Genomic DNA, 16,972 nt, shown 5'->3' with positions numbered 1-16,972 from the left:
CGAAAATCAAAGGCGGTCTAATATATTCAATTGACTCGATAGACAAAGTTAATCAATCAAACCTAGACGGACTCCTTACGAAGAACCAAATCTAGCAATCCTGATCAACAAAGACCTATCAATAACCTAGCACCTTACAGTTACAGTAGAAACTCGATAAATTAATACTCGATTATTTAATAAACTATCTAAGATAATATTTTTTGCCGGTCCCGACTCGGGGATAGGGTGCTAAATTAATAATTCGCTAAAATTATAAGATAATACATTTTTGATTATTTCTTTAGACCCCATATAAAATATAAATTAATAATTCCTTATATATAGCATATTACATGAATGATTTATGAAGGTTTCTTGAAAAATGACTCAATTGTCTTTTGTTTTTTGTTGAAATCAATTTCCCGTTGAATCTCGTCTCTTATTTTTCTTAGCATGGTAAGAACTTCTGGTGTTGTTTTCTCATAGCTCAACAAGTAATTGTTCAATGTGATTGCCGTTTTAATAGCTTCGTTTCGCGAAGGGGGCTCCATTGTAGAACTTTCATCATCTTCTTCATCGATATCATCTTTATTAATTCCAATAACACTTTCAATAATTTCTTCATCAGTCAACAACTGTGCAACTACATTTTCTTCTGGGTGAGTCAGAACATCTTCGACATCCATTGCATTGCGATAACCCAACTCTTTGATCAAATTCTGGAGTTCTTGAGTGCTTTCACCACCTTCATCTGAGTTCTCAAAAGTCATGTTATCTGTTGATCGAAGTTTACAATGACGAAAGCAGTCCGCAATTGTATTTGCACGAACATCCATAGTCCATGCTGAAATTGCAAGATTCATTGCATCTAATACATTTATTTTTGCTGGATTTGGAACCCCTAATTCATAACCCTCCAAAAGACTTCTATAAAATCGACGACGATAATGCATCTTAAAAGCTCGTATGATCCCCGCGTCACAAGGTTGAATTTTTGAAGTTGTGTTTGGTGGCAAAAAAAATAATTCAACATTTCTTAATCCTTCAAATTTTTGGATGAGCAGGGCAATTATCCACAATCAAGAGAATTTTTCTTCCAACCATTTTTTTATCAAGTTGGCGAACATATTCTTCAAATAACACACCAGTCATCCAAGCTCGTTTGTTAGCACGGTACTCACAGTTCAGATTGTTCAAGTTTACATTCTTTAAGCACCTTGGTTTAGCATATTTCCCAATAATCCATAAAGGAAGTTTTTCCGAACCGTCCTCATTACAGCAAATAGCAACAGTTAGTCTTTCCTTGTCTTGTTTTTTCCATTCAAGCTGCATTGTTGCAAGAGAATGATCCGGTTGAAGTCTAAAAAGCAAACCTGTTTAAGATCAAAACATGTAAATAATTACATCACTAAAGTACAAAATATAAAATAAAATAATAAAAAAACAAACATGTTTCCATCCATATTAAAGATGTCTTTCATTTCAAACGGATCAACTTTGTCTCTTATGGATTTTAATTTGTCCTCCATGCCCTCCATTTCAACAGATCCACTCTCTCCAAAACGCCAGAAATTTTTAATTCCATATCTTGCTTTGAACTTTCCATGCCAACCAATAGAAAAAGTGAAGTCTGGAGTATCCACTGGATACATATCTTTCATGAACTTTTTCGCCTTCTCGATGATTAGTTCACCTGTCATATTCACATGTTTGTGATATTGAAGAATCCATTCATAGAGAGATTTTTATAGGTCAGGAAATTTTGCCGGTTTGTGTCGCTTAACATCGCCTCTTTCGAGAGCAAGTGAGAGATACTCTAAAGACCGCTTAACTGTATTCGATATTGTCGCTTGACTCACCTGCAAACCATAGGTACTATGAACCCATTCTTGCAATTGCTTTTGAGTGAGACTTGGATTATCCTTGTTGTGCTTGCATAATGCTCTTCGAATCTCGTCTGTCATTGTTGTTTTTTTCACACCTTTAAGATAGGAAGCCATGTTGTGTGTATGATTTGTTTGTGTTAACCTATTTTGATCTTGTATTTATATAGAAAATATTTTTAATGTCCATAAAGTGATACATTGAACACAAGAAGCATAATAAGGTGGGAGATTGAATGTTTCTTTCAAATTGGGCCGTTCATTTGATATACATGCATTGTATACAATAATTAAGTGGAAGCTTGAAAGGTGTTTGTAAACTAAGTATTCTACTATAAATTAATAAAATATTAATTAATATATAAATTAATAATTATTAATTTATCGATTAATTAATAACTCTTTTAATTAATAAATTTTGGTGGCCCCAAGTGTATTATTTTATAGAGTTTCTACTATATTTAGGTTAGCAGCACACTTAGGTTTATTTTTAATTAATAATTATTATTCCTATGATCTTAGTGCACATCAATCATAAAATAATCAAAAACACAAAGTAATTGACCTAATAGCAACCTATCATAATAACAAACAATAATCTAGGCAACTATGAAATAATAACAATTAATCAAACAATCATAAATATCCATACGCATCAATTTAATATAAGTAAACCTTTTACTAAACCATAAAAACCATAACACGAATAAATCCCAAATCAAAACACAACGTCAAAGTAGGTTCATTATAAGTATAGGCAGTCTATAATGTTTAGCCTAGCATCTTGAAATCAAACAAAACAATAATAAACGAAATCATAGCGAAAATAAATAAGAACGGAAAAATAAAGGCGATAAAACCCGGAATCTTCGTCCATGAATATTAAGCACTTCGCCGGCTGATTCCTCGACTCCAAAGCTGCCGAAAACTGACCTCGGACACCTCGGAACTCACCAAAATCGTCTGGAACTTCAGGGTATGCTTAAGGTGAGTTTAGGGGTCTTTTTATTGGCAACAGGGGTCCAAAAATAAGAAAGTCGGCTATCAACAATCTGGAATGTTCTGACTTTGCCCCACCGCGCTGCGCGACAGCCTTCCTTCCCCTGGCCGCGCGGCGCTCCAGCCTAGGGGAGGGGAGTCGTCTGGTCCGGTCTGGTCCTGTTCATTCTTGGTTCGGTCCGGTTTGTTTCCTGATGCGTCGGTTCACCGGTTCGGCTTGTTTTTGCCCTTTTTTCATCCTCTTTAACCACGAACAAGTCCCGGGACCTACATTTATTCAAATAAGTTTTTAGTATACAAATCCTAATAAAAACTAAAAAAAAACTACTAAAATATTAATTAAAATATACAAGGGATTAATATATATTTAGCCTTATATCAAAGGACCAGGCCCTTATAATATCTGTGATGTTAGGGACCAGACCCTTATAATATCTGTGATGATAGGGAACATACCCTAATAATATATGTGATGATAGAGATAGAATAACTTATGTTATACCATAGGGAATTATGAAAGAATGTATGTAAGTACGTATGCATGTATGTAAAGAATGTATGAATAAGGTAATGGTAAGTAAAGTACGATTAAGTATCATCGGACATGTATGAGTAAGGATGTGAATGTAATGTATGATAATTGATTAACTAGAACTCACTCAGCGTAGCTGACTTTTAGTATGCATGCAGGTAAATAGGTTGAAGGAGCTGGCTTGAGGAGGGCACATGGTAGTGACTGGAAGGCTGACATCTTGAGAAGAAGTGTTATGAACCTCTTATGATATATTATGTTTAAGATAAGATAAATTATGTTTAAGACAAGATTTAATGTTTTGTAATGTAACGGTTGATGTTTTAAATCATTCCGTGAAAGCTTCAATTAACTCTGATTTTAAAACTGTGTTTATGAGTAAATCCAACATCCAATGTAGGACACCGGGATCCGGGCGTGAGACATGGCCTTGCCATGGGAAGAACTTAAGGAAATCATGACTGCCGAATTCTGTCCACCCAATGAACTTATGAACCTGGAAGTGGAATTTTGGAACCTCAAACAAGAGGGTGGTGATAACGTTACCTACACCGCTCGCTTCAACGAGCTTAGCATCATGGTGCCACATCTTGTCACTCCTCTCTCTCGCGGGATTGGCAAGTATATTCGGGGTCTGCCAAGAAAAATCCAAGATTCGGTTCAAAGTAGTGCTCCTAAGACTCTTTGCGAGGCTATTGCTCTTGCTGCATCCTTGTCTGACAACCACGTCAAGGCAGAAACCCTCAAAGTCGGCAAGAAGGCTGCTGAGAAAACAAAGGTCGAACCTTTAAAAGAGGTCAAGGCTGAAGCCACACCCAAACCAAACCACAACAACAACAACCACTCCAAGAAACGAAAGCAAAACTATGCCTTAACACAACCAAACCCACCACAACTCCAATATCCACAAACCCAAACCCAAACCCAAAATCTTCAAACTCCCCCTCCAAAGAAGCCTTACTGTAACACCCTAGGCAAATCCCACATCGGCCGTGGACAAGAGAGATCCTTGGTTCATAAGTAAATGTCCCGCCTCTTAAATCACCAACGCATTTGGGCTTAATGGTAGTGGACGAGAGGAGAGCTCCACAGTTAAGCGTGCTTAGGTGGGAGTATTAGCAGGATGGGTGACCTCCCTGGAAGTCTCCACTAGGGCAACCAAAAACAAATCCGTGAGCTCTTCGTGGGCAAAGCGGACAATATTGGTGGTGCGAGGGGCCGGATGTTACAAGTGGTATTAGAGCCACTCTTGTGTTGTTCGGGATGGTGGGGCAAACCTCATCAGAGACGGTGAGTCCCCGAGGGTGTCGCGAGGTACACCTTAGGCGAATCCCACATCCTGGATTGGATGGTGGGGCAAACCACATCGAGGACAATGAGTCCAAAAGGGGAGGGGGTGTTTGTAACACCCTAGGAAAATCCCACATCGGCCGTGAACAAGAGAAATCCTTGGTTCATAAGTAAATGTCCCGCCTCTTAAATCACCAACGCGTTTTGGGCATAATGGTAGTGGACGAGAGGAGAGCTCCACAGTTAAGCGTGCTCAGGTGAGAGTAGTAGCAGGATGGGTGACCTCCTGGGAAGTCTCCACCCGGGTAACAAAAAACAAATCTGTGAGCTCTTCGTGGGAGAGGAGAGCTCCACAGTTAAGCGTGCTCAGGTGAGAGTAGTAGCAGGATGGGTGACCTCCTGGGAAGTCTCCACCCGGGTAACAAAAAACAAATCTGTGAGCTCTTCGTGGGCAAAGCGGACAATATTGGTGGTGCGAGGGGCCGGATGTTACACTTACCATGGTCCCCACCCGCTTTGCCAAATCTGCCAACGATACCATCAATTCGGCATCCCTTGCCAACAATGCACCCATTGTGGTCGTTACGGACACAACCAACCCTCACCAAGCCACCCCGTACTCCCCACGCCTTCTATCAAAACCGTGTCCTAACTCAAGTTCAACCTATATCTCAACCTTAACACACCCTTCGAGTTTGTCACCTTGGGGCGCACCTGTTCTTTTCGTTAAAAAGAAAGATGGTTCTTTACGAATGTGTATCGACTATCGTGAACTCAACCAACTTAATTGTTGACAAATTATATTATTTTCAACGTGCTGCAGGTTGAATCGATGGCGTGCTAAGGACGAAGATCATTAGTATGCTTTAGGATATTTGAAATAAAGAACTTGTTTACTTTTTCGATGAAGTGTTATTGTTTTCTTTTATTCATGAACAATGTGTGTACTTTTGATGATACGGAATGAATTAAATATAATTAATGTCCCTTTAATAGCGTTATATCTGTACGTTACACTCGAGTGTATTCTGCTTAAAGCCGGGGTGTTACAGATTTTGGCACCTTACTCAAATGATAAAGAAAGAGTTAAAAGACATGTATACCCCTGACTTAACGATTCAATTTAAAAGGGTTAGTGATATGGATGTAATTGGCAAGAATTGGGAAACATGGATGGTCCATATGCAAAAAATAAACTTTTTACACTAAATTCGGATTATTTTCCAAACCAAAATGACGAAAATGACACTTTACTCTAAAAACTAGTACAACTATTGTTGACTTTCTCATGTTCAAAAAACATTCTAATTTCAGAAATCCAGAATTCATCCCTTAGACAGAATGTGGTGGGCGATAATTTTGGGTGATAAGGGGCGATATACGGCGGTCGGCAAGAACACCGCCCTCCGGTGATAAGAGGGGTGGGGGGGGGGAGGACATGGATTTGTTGCCTGTGATGCTGTTGTTTTGTTATATATATATATATATATATATATATATATATATGATCAGGATCATGTGAGAACTTTTTGGGAATTGAGAACTATAAGAACATTTTTGGACCACAAAAACCCCAAAAATAAAAAAGATCATAAAACAAAAAAATAAAAAACGTAAAAAAAAAACCAAAATTCTTATTTATCATCCAGTTTTTCAAAGAAAACGAAAAAAAATTCTCGGTTTAACTAAATTATACATATACGTATAATGTGTACATATATGTGCACATATGTTTTTTTTATACACATATGAATAATTGAAGGTAAATGATAATGTACATATGCATATATTACGTAACTAGAGATTAAATGAAATTATGTAAATATGTATATGTATAATATGAATTAAATCTTTTTTTTTGGTTTTTTTATGAAACCGGAATGAAATATAAGATATTTTTTTTACTTTTTCAAAATTTTCGTTTTTTTTTTGTGTTATAAATTTTTAAATATTTTTATAGGTTTTTTTAGTGGTAATTTGATCTCACGGAGTGCCAAAAAGCAACCGACGGTGTCAAGATCAAGTTGCGAGTCTGAATATAAAGCCTGATGGCTAACACGGCTACTGAAATCATTTGGATAACTCATCTAGTGTGTGAGTTATATGCTCTCCCAACAGATCGTCCTAAAATTTTATGTGACACTGCTTTGTTCTTAAGTCAAAACCCGGTATCGCATAAACGAGCAAAACACATCAACATAGACTACCACATTGTTCGTGAATTGGTCTATGTCGGTCGCCTCTACACTGATACGTGTCGTTTTAGTTTATTTGGTTTTTAAGTACTTTGCATTCTACAGGGTGTAATGTGATTTGTTTTTATTTGTTTGGGGGTCAAGTTTGTAAGTCAAGTTTTATATAATGAATGAGTCAAACCCTACTAGAGGGTATCCAGAATTTGAGTCAAACCTTCTTCATCTCTTAGTTTTCTTTCTCTTTATGGTTCTAACCCTATCAAGGGTATCAGAGCTGTTCGGTCTTCATCGGACTCTATAATCGATTTAATAAATGGAAACGAACAATCACAAATCAGAAATTACATTAATGAATCACGATAGGTGGTTCGCTAATATGAATTCCAGGTTAGAAGCAATGGCGAAGCAATAAGATAAAATCTCAACAGCTATAGCAAAATTGAATGTGAATCTGTCGGGTCACAATTTAATTGAAGATCCTAGGGTTAGCGCATTCGTTAATGCAGAAACACACATGTATTCAGAATCAAATGAGAAGGCTTCGAATCAAATGCTATCATCGTCATCATCATCATCATATCTTAAGGTAAAATCTTCTAATGTTCACCACGATTTTAGTTTTATGAGTGATGCTGAACAGAATTCGAGGCACAATACCCTTCTCAACTCACAAAAGTTGAACCTGCCCCTAAGGTGTTCGATAAAGTGCCTGAAGAATTTGAGACTGAAATAAACACAGATTCAATTGTTAATTCAAATGAAAATGACAAAAAAGTTGAAACAAATCAGGATATGGAGATTTTGGTAATTAGGAATGAGAAAATATGACAGTTAGATAATGATTCGGTAGATGATAAAACTTTTGAATGGAAACCGGGTTGGGAATGTTGCTTAATTGAAAGCATGAGTGAAGTTCAACATAACTCAATGGAATTTCATTCTATTACTAACCAAGGAATTGAGGTTGCAACTGACGCAATGCTTGACATGATAGAATATGATGAATCAGGCATGTTATCTTATTGTGGAGATAAACACATACAACGTGAATGGATTATGGAAGATGAGAATGGTATAGCTGTATACCAATGTATTGCCATTACACACCGTGAATCTGGTTTTCTAAAAGAACTCATGAGTAAAGTTTCTTGGGGTAATCGACACAAAAACAAGAAAAGGTCAGTTCTTATGGATCTTTCTAATGGTGAGAAAAAGAATGTAGGAGCTATTGGTGTATCTAAGGAGCATGAGTGGCACATCCCATGGTGTGTCACTAAAACGGCTCTGAATGCTAACAAAAGATTCGCATGGCATTCCTTGTGGCACTTGGTGATGACTCGTCTGAATGTCACGTGAATAACTGAGTGGCGGTCATCGTGGAATGGGTCGAACCGAAGAGTACATGGATTCTGCAGTTTATTCTATTTTAATTTAGTTTGTGATTCTTGGGTCAAGAATCTTTTAAGGGTGGAGTATTGATACATGTCATTTTAGTTTATTTGGTTTTTAAGTACTTTGCATTCTACAGGGCGTAATGTGGTTTGTTTTTATTTGTTTGGGGCCAAGTTTGTAGTATAGTCTTATATAATGAATGAGTCGAACCCTACCAGAGGGTATCCAGAATTTGAGTCAAACATTCTTCATCTCTTAGTTTTCTTTCTCTTTATGGTTCTAACCCTATCATACACAAAGTTTGTTCCTACCACACTTTAGGTAGCCGACATCTTCACAAAGAGTCTTCCACGACCTCTTTTTGAATGCTTTCGCAAGATGATTAGAGTTGGTCCGCTGCTTTTTTCGCCTAATGGGGGTAATAGGGCGGCAAAAGAATAAATCAAAGATTCAAAATTCAAGCTATTGTTTCTAGTCAATATTTTTGTATTTAATATTGTTATTCTTTCCTTTGGTGGAGGAATCAATCACTCCCAGGATTGATCTCTATCTCTGGTATATGTTATTGTGTTTTATTGTAATGTAAATCAAGTTTTGATATTATCACACTAAGGGTATGTTTGGCAATGAGATTTTAGGGGCTTCAAGCTTCAAGCTTTTAAGAAAAAGCTCATACTCAATTAAAAGCCTTGTTTGGTTGGAAGGAGCTTGAAACTTTTAGGTCATGAGAAAAAGCTTAAAGCTTAAAGCTCCAACTAGTAGCGTTTAGAAAGAGCTATAAGCTTTTAGTATTTTAATTACTTAAATAACCTTCCAAAATAAGTATATTTAATATTATTGTTTTTTAATTATGCCAATTTTTGTCATTTTATACATTTATTAAAAGTTCCAGCTACTCTGCCAAACACCTAAATATATCTAAAAACTACAGCTTCCAGCTACCAGCTACAGCTACCAGTCACCAGCTTCCAGCTACCAACCACCAGCTAATTTTGCCAAACATACCCTAAAACGATTACTCGTCCATACATTCTAACAAGTGAGCCCAAATATTATCACGTAACAACAACGCTAACAAGATATTATCAAATACATAACAACACATATAGTTCTTACATAGCCTATTCTTCTCCTAGAAGGAGCTTGCTCAAATTTGAGAAAGTAGCTTATCGAGCTCTAACCGTGGGTGACAAACAGCCATCAAAGGTTTCTCCTTCAACAAAGCAAGGCCTGTTTGTGCGGTCATGTCCACTTTACCAACCTTTTCCCAATTAAAGGAATGTATGAGTGAGCCCAAAGCCATAGTGATCACACGCTCTGCCATGCCCTTCCCGGGACAACTCCTCTTTCCATATCCAAACGGCATGAACTTAAATCCATTTAGTTCGTCAGTAATGCTTTTAAATCTTTCCGGATTAAACTTTTCAGGTTCTTTCCATGTATTGGGATCGTTGTGAATGGCCCACGCATTAACCATTAGTATTGTATCTTTCGGCACGGAATACCCTCTAACTTTACAATCTTCTAACGACTTGTGAGGGACTAGAAAGGGTGCAGCTGGGTACAACCGCAATGTTTCATTCACAATGCAACTTAAATAAGGCAGATGCTTAATGTCGGACGCCTTTAAGAAACGATATGCACCATCAAGATGTTTGTCGATCTCATTTTGGGCTTTCTGTAGAATCCCTGGATGGTTCAGGAGAAGAGCAAATGCCCACTCCAGAATTCCAGCTGACGTATCAACACCTGCTGATAATAGTACCTAGATAAAACATGCATTCATATTTAATCATATGACAAATTATCTGCAATTTAAACCAACTTTTGCATATTTATATCAAATGAAAAGTTCTTGCTACTGACTTCTTTGACTATAAATATAAAGAGGAGCTGATATGAAAGTTAGCAAGCTCGTACCTATACTACCTAAATAGAATAAATGGTCCGAATTTTAAAAAGTATAACTTGGGCCATGAATGAAGTTATGGAGCACATAAGCAACAAACACATAAGCAAACAGCGATTGGTGATTTATCCCAATTGTTAGTCCCGAATTTCATTAATTAGGTAATTTCCGATATGAACACCTAACAATTTTCCCAACCTGAGTGAAATTCAATCCTGTCTTTATAGTGTAAACTTGTAAATCACTGATCGAGTGTCGTAAGTCATTCGTTCCCTTATATCTTGAATTTCAATAAATATTTAATAATTTCTGATTTTGAAGTTTGGCAATACCCACCAAAGCCAATTTAGAATTCTCTATTAGTCATGTAGCTACAAGAATTTGAGTCTGCACCGACATGGGCATGTAGTGGCTACATCAGTCTTCAGCATGGGTTCACATGTAGCAACAACATGTCGTCTGTGTTAGAGTTTCACATGTAGTGACAACATGCCGTCTAAGTTTCATGTAGCAACGACATTTCGTTATCAAACAATTTCATTGAAAAACTCTCTCCGCAGTCCTTTGTGCTAATCATGCTAATACAAGTGAAAATGAGGTGCTTGGAAAAAGTAAGATATTGTGTACCAAATTGAAGAACTTACTTGCACCAGTGCACTAATCTTTGCATCATCGTATTGTTTACGATCTTGTTTCTGTTTTTCCAACAAGAACTGGATTACATTTTCTTCTTTCTGGCATAATCCATCACACGACTCCGGCGAGTTTCTTACTTCATTAATTAACTTGTTCATGAGTTTATCACAATCTGTTTGCAACTCCGTGCACCTTCGCTCTAAACCTGTAAGTCCAAGTGACTTTAATATAGGGAAGAAATATGCCCAATCAGGTTCTCCAGTAGTCATCTTAAATGACTTGCTGGCATATTCCCGCAACCAAATATATTTATTTTCTTCCTCTTCTTCTGTGGTTTTCTTCTGGCAATACCTATAAAAACATAAAATATAGTTTGTTCAGCAGAATACCTTAGCAACGAAAAATAAGGGTGGTGAAAGTCAGTTCGTTACCATCCCACACCAATTTTTTACCCTCTCTCATCTAAGCCAACGTCACATCATTTCAATAAATTTCATCCTATGTTTGAATCCAACATAGTATTCGTTTGTTTATTCTTCTTTATTTTTAGTTATATAAAGGGTTTAGCTCAGTGTAATAATAATAATAATAATAATAATAATAATAATAATAATAATGTAAACAAGCAAGTAAACGGGCAGTAGCACCCCTGAGTTAACGTTGAATTTAGACTGAGCTAACAATTTGGAGAAAATTGGCAACGGTTGAGAAACATCGAGGGTCTAATTGCGAAAAAAATATTTTTGGATGAAATTCGCAAATATGACCAAACTTCAGGGACGATTTTGGCACTGTACTCATATAATAAAGAAAGAGTGAAAAGACATGTTTACCCCTGATTTAATGATTCAATTTAACGAGGTTAGTGATTTGGATGTAGTTGGCAAGAATTGGGAAACGTGGATGGTCCATATGCAAAAAATAAACTTTTTGGACTAAATTAGCATTATTTGTCAAATCATAAGGACGAAAATAACACTTTACTCAATAAAAAATAGAAAAGCACTACTCTTCACAATAAAAAATTAATATGAAAGTACTATTTTTAAAAGGAATATTGGATTCTAATAATTCAAACTTTGGTCTATTGTTCGACATTAATCACAATTTAAGAAACTTCGTAGCTTAATCCTAACTTTCACATTATTGGCCTTCACATAACCTTTTCCTAATAGAGACTAACCCGGTTAGTTATGGAAAAAAATATTTCGTTTCTCTAAGTTTAGGGAGTAAAACAAAAATGCTATTTATTATAAACGATAATTCTTTTTCTTCTCCAACAACCAACCCCACCTCCTAACCCTTTCTTCTCCGGCAAGTCTCCACCCCTCATTGCCATCTGTCGTACGCAGACAAAAGATTGAAAAAGTTAACCACGTCTCCACCACCACCATCCATCTGGCCACTACCGTCCATCGTGAAAAAACCCCAAAATTGAAAACCCTAATTCGGAAGTCAAGTATATGAAAATAGATACTTTGAATGAAGAAGTTATGGTCATCAATTGGCTTCCTTGCGGTCACCGGTTGGCCAATTTTTTCAGCGATCTAGTAACTAGAGCCGAGTCAGCTAAAATAATACAAATGTTTTGAGTTTTCTTTTGGCTGTGGTGACAGAAAGAACCGGGGAGGGGGATGAGTTTTTAAGTTTAATCAATCATGGTGGTGTGTTGGTGGTGATGTGGTGGTAGGGCGGAGCGATGATGGTGGTGGTGGTGACTGGTGAGGTCGTAGGGTGGGGAGACGATGGTGGTGATGGAGTGGTGATGAGTGGAAGAAATGGAGGATGAAGATAGGTTTTTAAGTAAAATTACTTTTTTTATTTATCCCTTTTAACTTGGAGAAGTGACATATTTTGCCTCCAAACTAACTAGGCCAGTCTTCGTTAGAAAAATGCTCGATGGAGACCAATTAGGTGAAAGCTGTGATTAAACTAGGGAATTTTTTTAAGTTTTGATTAATGCCGACCAATAGTCTAAAGTTTGAATTATTAGAATCCAATATCCCTTTATAAAATGAAAGTAATTATAATGAAAACTGTATTTGTAAATATAAATATTTTGTAAATTTAAAATAAGTAACATAAAAGGCTATTCATGAAATAAAAATAACCAACATAAAAATAATATTAATTTGTATAATAACAATAATTTATAAAAATTACTTGTAAAACAAAATACTAATTAAAAAAAAGTAAAAAAAAAAAACTAAAATTCTTATATTTCATTCGGTTTCATAAAAAACTCCAAAAAAAATTAATCCGTATTTTACGTATACACATATGTATAATTTCATTAAATCTCTAGTTTCATAATGTACACATATGTACATTATCATTTACCTTAAACTATTCATATATGTATAATATATACATATTATACATATATGGATAGTTTAGCTACACAGAGATTTTTTTTGTTTTATATGAAACCGGGATGATAAATAAGAATTTTGTTTTTTTTACTTTTTTTTTATTTTGTGTGTTTACTTGTTTTATGATTTTTTTTTTTTGGTTTTTTGTGATTCAAAATGATTCTCATAGTTCTCAATTCCTAAAAAGTTATCACATGATACTGATCCTATATATATCTATAGGGTAAGGTTAAAATAAAAACCTACTTGAGTTATAAAAACTCTATAAACTCATTCTCAAACACATGTTTTTAATTAAAGTTTGAAACCTGTGGTCCACAATTAAAGTTAATAAAAAATATAAATATAAATATAACGTTTTCTCTCTCCTGAAAACATATATAAAAATTAATAAAAAAAGGTTAAAAAATAGCAAAACAAATTTTTTTTTTTAGTTTTCGATATTTTGTATTAAATGTTACAACATATATTACGTGTGTAAAATAAACAAAAAGAAAACGATGTTACATAGGGTTTTCATAACTCAAGTGAATTTTTATTTTAAACTTCTCTTATATATGTGTGTATGTGTGTGTATACACACACACACACATATAAGAGAAGTTTAAAATAAAAACCCACTTGAGTTGTGAAAACTCTAGAAACTCATTCCCAACCACATGTTTTTAATTAAAATTTGAATTATGTGGTTCACAATTAAAGTTAATAAAAATGTAAACATAAATATAACATTTTTCTCTCTCCTGAAAACATATAAAAAAATTAGTAAAATAATTTAAAAAATAGCAAAAGAATTTTTTTTTTATGTTTCGATGTTTTGTATTAAATGTCACAACATATATTATGTGTGAAAAAAAACGATGTTACATAGGGTATTTACAACTCAAGTGGGTTTTCATTTTATACTTCCTCTCTCTCTCTCTCTCTCTATATATATATATATATATATATAAATATATGTATAGGGTTGTAATCAATTAAGAACTCATGATTTTTTTAAGAATTCTAGGAACTCATCTTGACCAATCAATTTTTTTTATTCTTTTTACATATTTTTTAAATAGGGGTAGCATGGTCTTTTGAGCAACGATATTCACATATTTCTATTGAGAAAAAAATTCCTATTTTTATGCTCCTATTCGATCCTAATGTTGCATTTATAAAATTCGAATTCAATGACACATTTAATCAAAGTTTTGCGTTATTGATACAATAATTTCATTGTTTTTATTTTTCCTTTTTTTATATATTATTTTATCTTGGATTCATAGTTTCCTAATTTATAGTTTTCTTACAACTGTTAAAAAAAGAAGGTATCTTTCAGTTCTAATTTTATTTTTAAGATTTCCATTAAATAAATATGCAAGCATTATCACTATAAAGAAAAAAATTTTGTAATTATATTTTCATCAAACATAAGATTACAATATTACATGTTTTGAAAAATATTATATTTGAGTATTGAGTATTACGTATGTGCAAATTTTATTAATAGATACGTTAATCAGCAATTACATACGCATAATTCTGCTAGTGCATATATGTAACTTTAGCGTTTACATGTGTAATTATTTACATGTATTTCATTGAGTACATATATGCCAAATTTTTTGGTAACTTTTTCAAACGAATTTAAGTATTTTAGTGTTTACTTATGAAAGTTTTTGATTTTTTTATTGTATAAATAAAGTTGTTAGATACTTTTCCTATTAAATAGACAACATGCAAGAAGGTTGTTCGATTTGAATATTGATTATTACGTATATGAAGAAACACTAATCGACCCCGGGCAGATTACGGGTAATCTGGGGGTTAAATAGATGTTTCCCACGAGGGGTTAGACCCGGCAAAGATGGTTCTTCTGATAACCTGCAAAACAGACACCGTAAGCTCGTCACTGAGAAGGGGGGGGGGTACCTCCTTGTGACCACCCTCCGGCGTGAGAATCAGACTAGATTGCTCTTGAATATAAGTGTATATTAAGAGATTGCTAGAGCAGATATCAGGTGTAAGATATAAGATATAAGATGAGATGATAAGATGATGTACCATTCCAATGTGTTGGAGTATTTATAGCCGAAGGTAGGTTTCCAAGAAGGTACAGCCAGCTGAATAGTGTTCCTGTTCTACCAACTGTGGGCTATGCACATGCTATGCTGGTAGTTGGTGGGTAGGCAGCGGCTGATAGTGACCAGGCCGGCTGTGTACTGTTCCTGTTCCACCAACTGCAGGCTATGCACGTCCTCCGACAGGTTGGTGAGTAGGCAGCGGCTAATAGTGACATACAGTACAAGAGCGTGCTGCTCGTCATACCGTTGTCAGTGAGCTGTCGTATCCTTGGTCAGATCTTTTGTCCATACCTCATCAGGTACAGTACAAAAGATCCTACAGTATCGTACGGACTGGCTCATTTGGGCGGGAGTTCTCTCGGCTTTGTGCGGGAGAGTTCCCGGCTTTGCTCATTCCTTCTTCAGGTGACATTACTGAATTATTATGAGAGTTAAGTGCCTTGTGCGTGTAGCTTTGCTGCGCAGGTATCCTTCCCTGATGGCTTGTATCCGCAGCTGCGGGAACAGGCAGAGTACTTCACCATTGGGAGGCTTTTCCTGCGGGAACAGCTTGCGTACTGCGCGTAAGGACGTCACGTCTCTGAGCATGGTGGGTCCTGCGGATCCAGTTGGTCTCGGCGCCGACGTCCCTTTAAGTTAAGTCTTGCGGGTTCAACCGCGCAGACGTCCGTTAAGGAGTCTTGCGGGTTCAACTGCGCAGACGTCCCTTTTCAAGGTGAGTCTTGCGGGTCCAACTGGGCTCTGCTGGGACCTACCTTTTCAAGTCCCCCCAGTCCAATGTTCTTCTCATGAATTGTTAATAAGTGAGGTGAACTTTTGGACTTAAACAAGGGGTTTTGAAAAGGTTTTTAGTTTTAAGGTTTTCCATGGGGATTCTTCCCGCGGAAGTCCTAATGTCACGTGCAGAAATTCCCGACTTTTCTGCTTGATCTTTGGGTGTGATGCGAGTAGGTCTGTAACCTCCTCGCAAGTCAGGAGCGTTGAGTTCCACTTGTGTAGATTCTCCATGAGGTTTTGGTAGTTTTGAACATAGTGATCAATTATGTTTAAACAACCAATTACATCTTGGAGGTTCAAACAATCTAGTTCTCGACGTTCCCGCTATGCGGGGATGTTATTCCCGTTTCCGCAAGCACTGCCCAGAAGATCCTTCTTGGTTTCAATTTCCTGCGGAGTGCTAGGTATGTGAAGGGTTTTGCCTTGACACTGTACCCGCACTCGTCTTATAGTTACTTTACTTCCAAGGTATTCCTGGCTTCAATTCCATGCGGGTGCTAAGTATGTGAAGGGTTTTGCCTTGACACTGTACTCGCACCCGTCTTATGGTTGCTTGGTTGCCGAGGTATTCTTGGCTTCAATTCCCTGCAGGTGCTAAGTATGTGAAGGGTTTTGCCTTAACACTGTACTCGCACCTGTCTTATAGTTTCTTGGTTGCCAAGGTAAGGGGTATTTTCCCGCTTACTTTTGAATCTTTTTGAAATTTTGAAATTAGAAGAGTTGGTGAAAGGATAAGAACAGTCCCAACTGTTGAAACGTCGTCCGACGGTTTCTTCTGACTGTGTCAGTACGTGCAGGAAGTTATGGCGACGTGACAGTACATGGTCATTCCAGACGCTTTTTCAGGCGCGTGGGCGCGATTTTTCGGGCGCGTGGCCGCGAAATTAATGGCACGCGTCCTTTCAACAGCTGTTGCCAGCTTGCACTTTGCCACGT

General features: G+C 36.4%; 1 pseudogene; it reads right to left on the bottom strand.

The window, feature by feature from the left end:
- Positions 1-344: 344 nt before the first annotated feature.
- The window catches only part of LOC143615485 (CENP-B homolog protein 2-like), a 29,409-nt pseudogene continuing 12,781 nt past the window's right edge, over positions 345-16,972 (bottom strand).

The sequence above is a fragment of the Bidens hawaiensis genome, unplaced genomic scaffold (genome assembly GCF_021521415.1).
Source record: "Bidens hawaiensis isolate Kalapana, Puna unplaced genomic scaffold, B.hawaiensis_p1.1 tig00043271_1, whole genome shotgun sequence".
NCBI classification, from domain to species: Eukaryota; Viridiplantae; Streptophyta; class Magnoliopsida; order Asterales; family Asteraceae; genus Bidens; species Bidens hawaiensis.
Note: the sequence above shows the minus strand (reverse complement) of the source record. Positions and strands in the feature narration are given on the sequence as shown.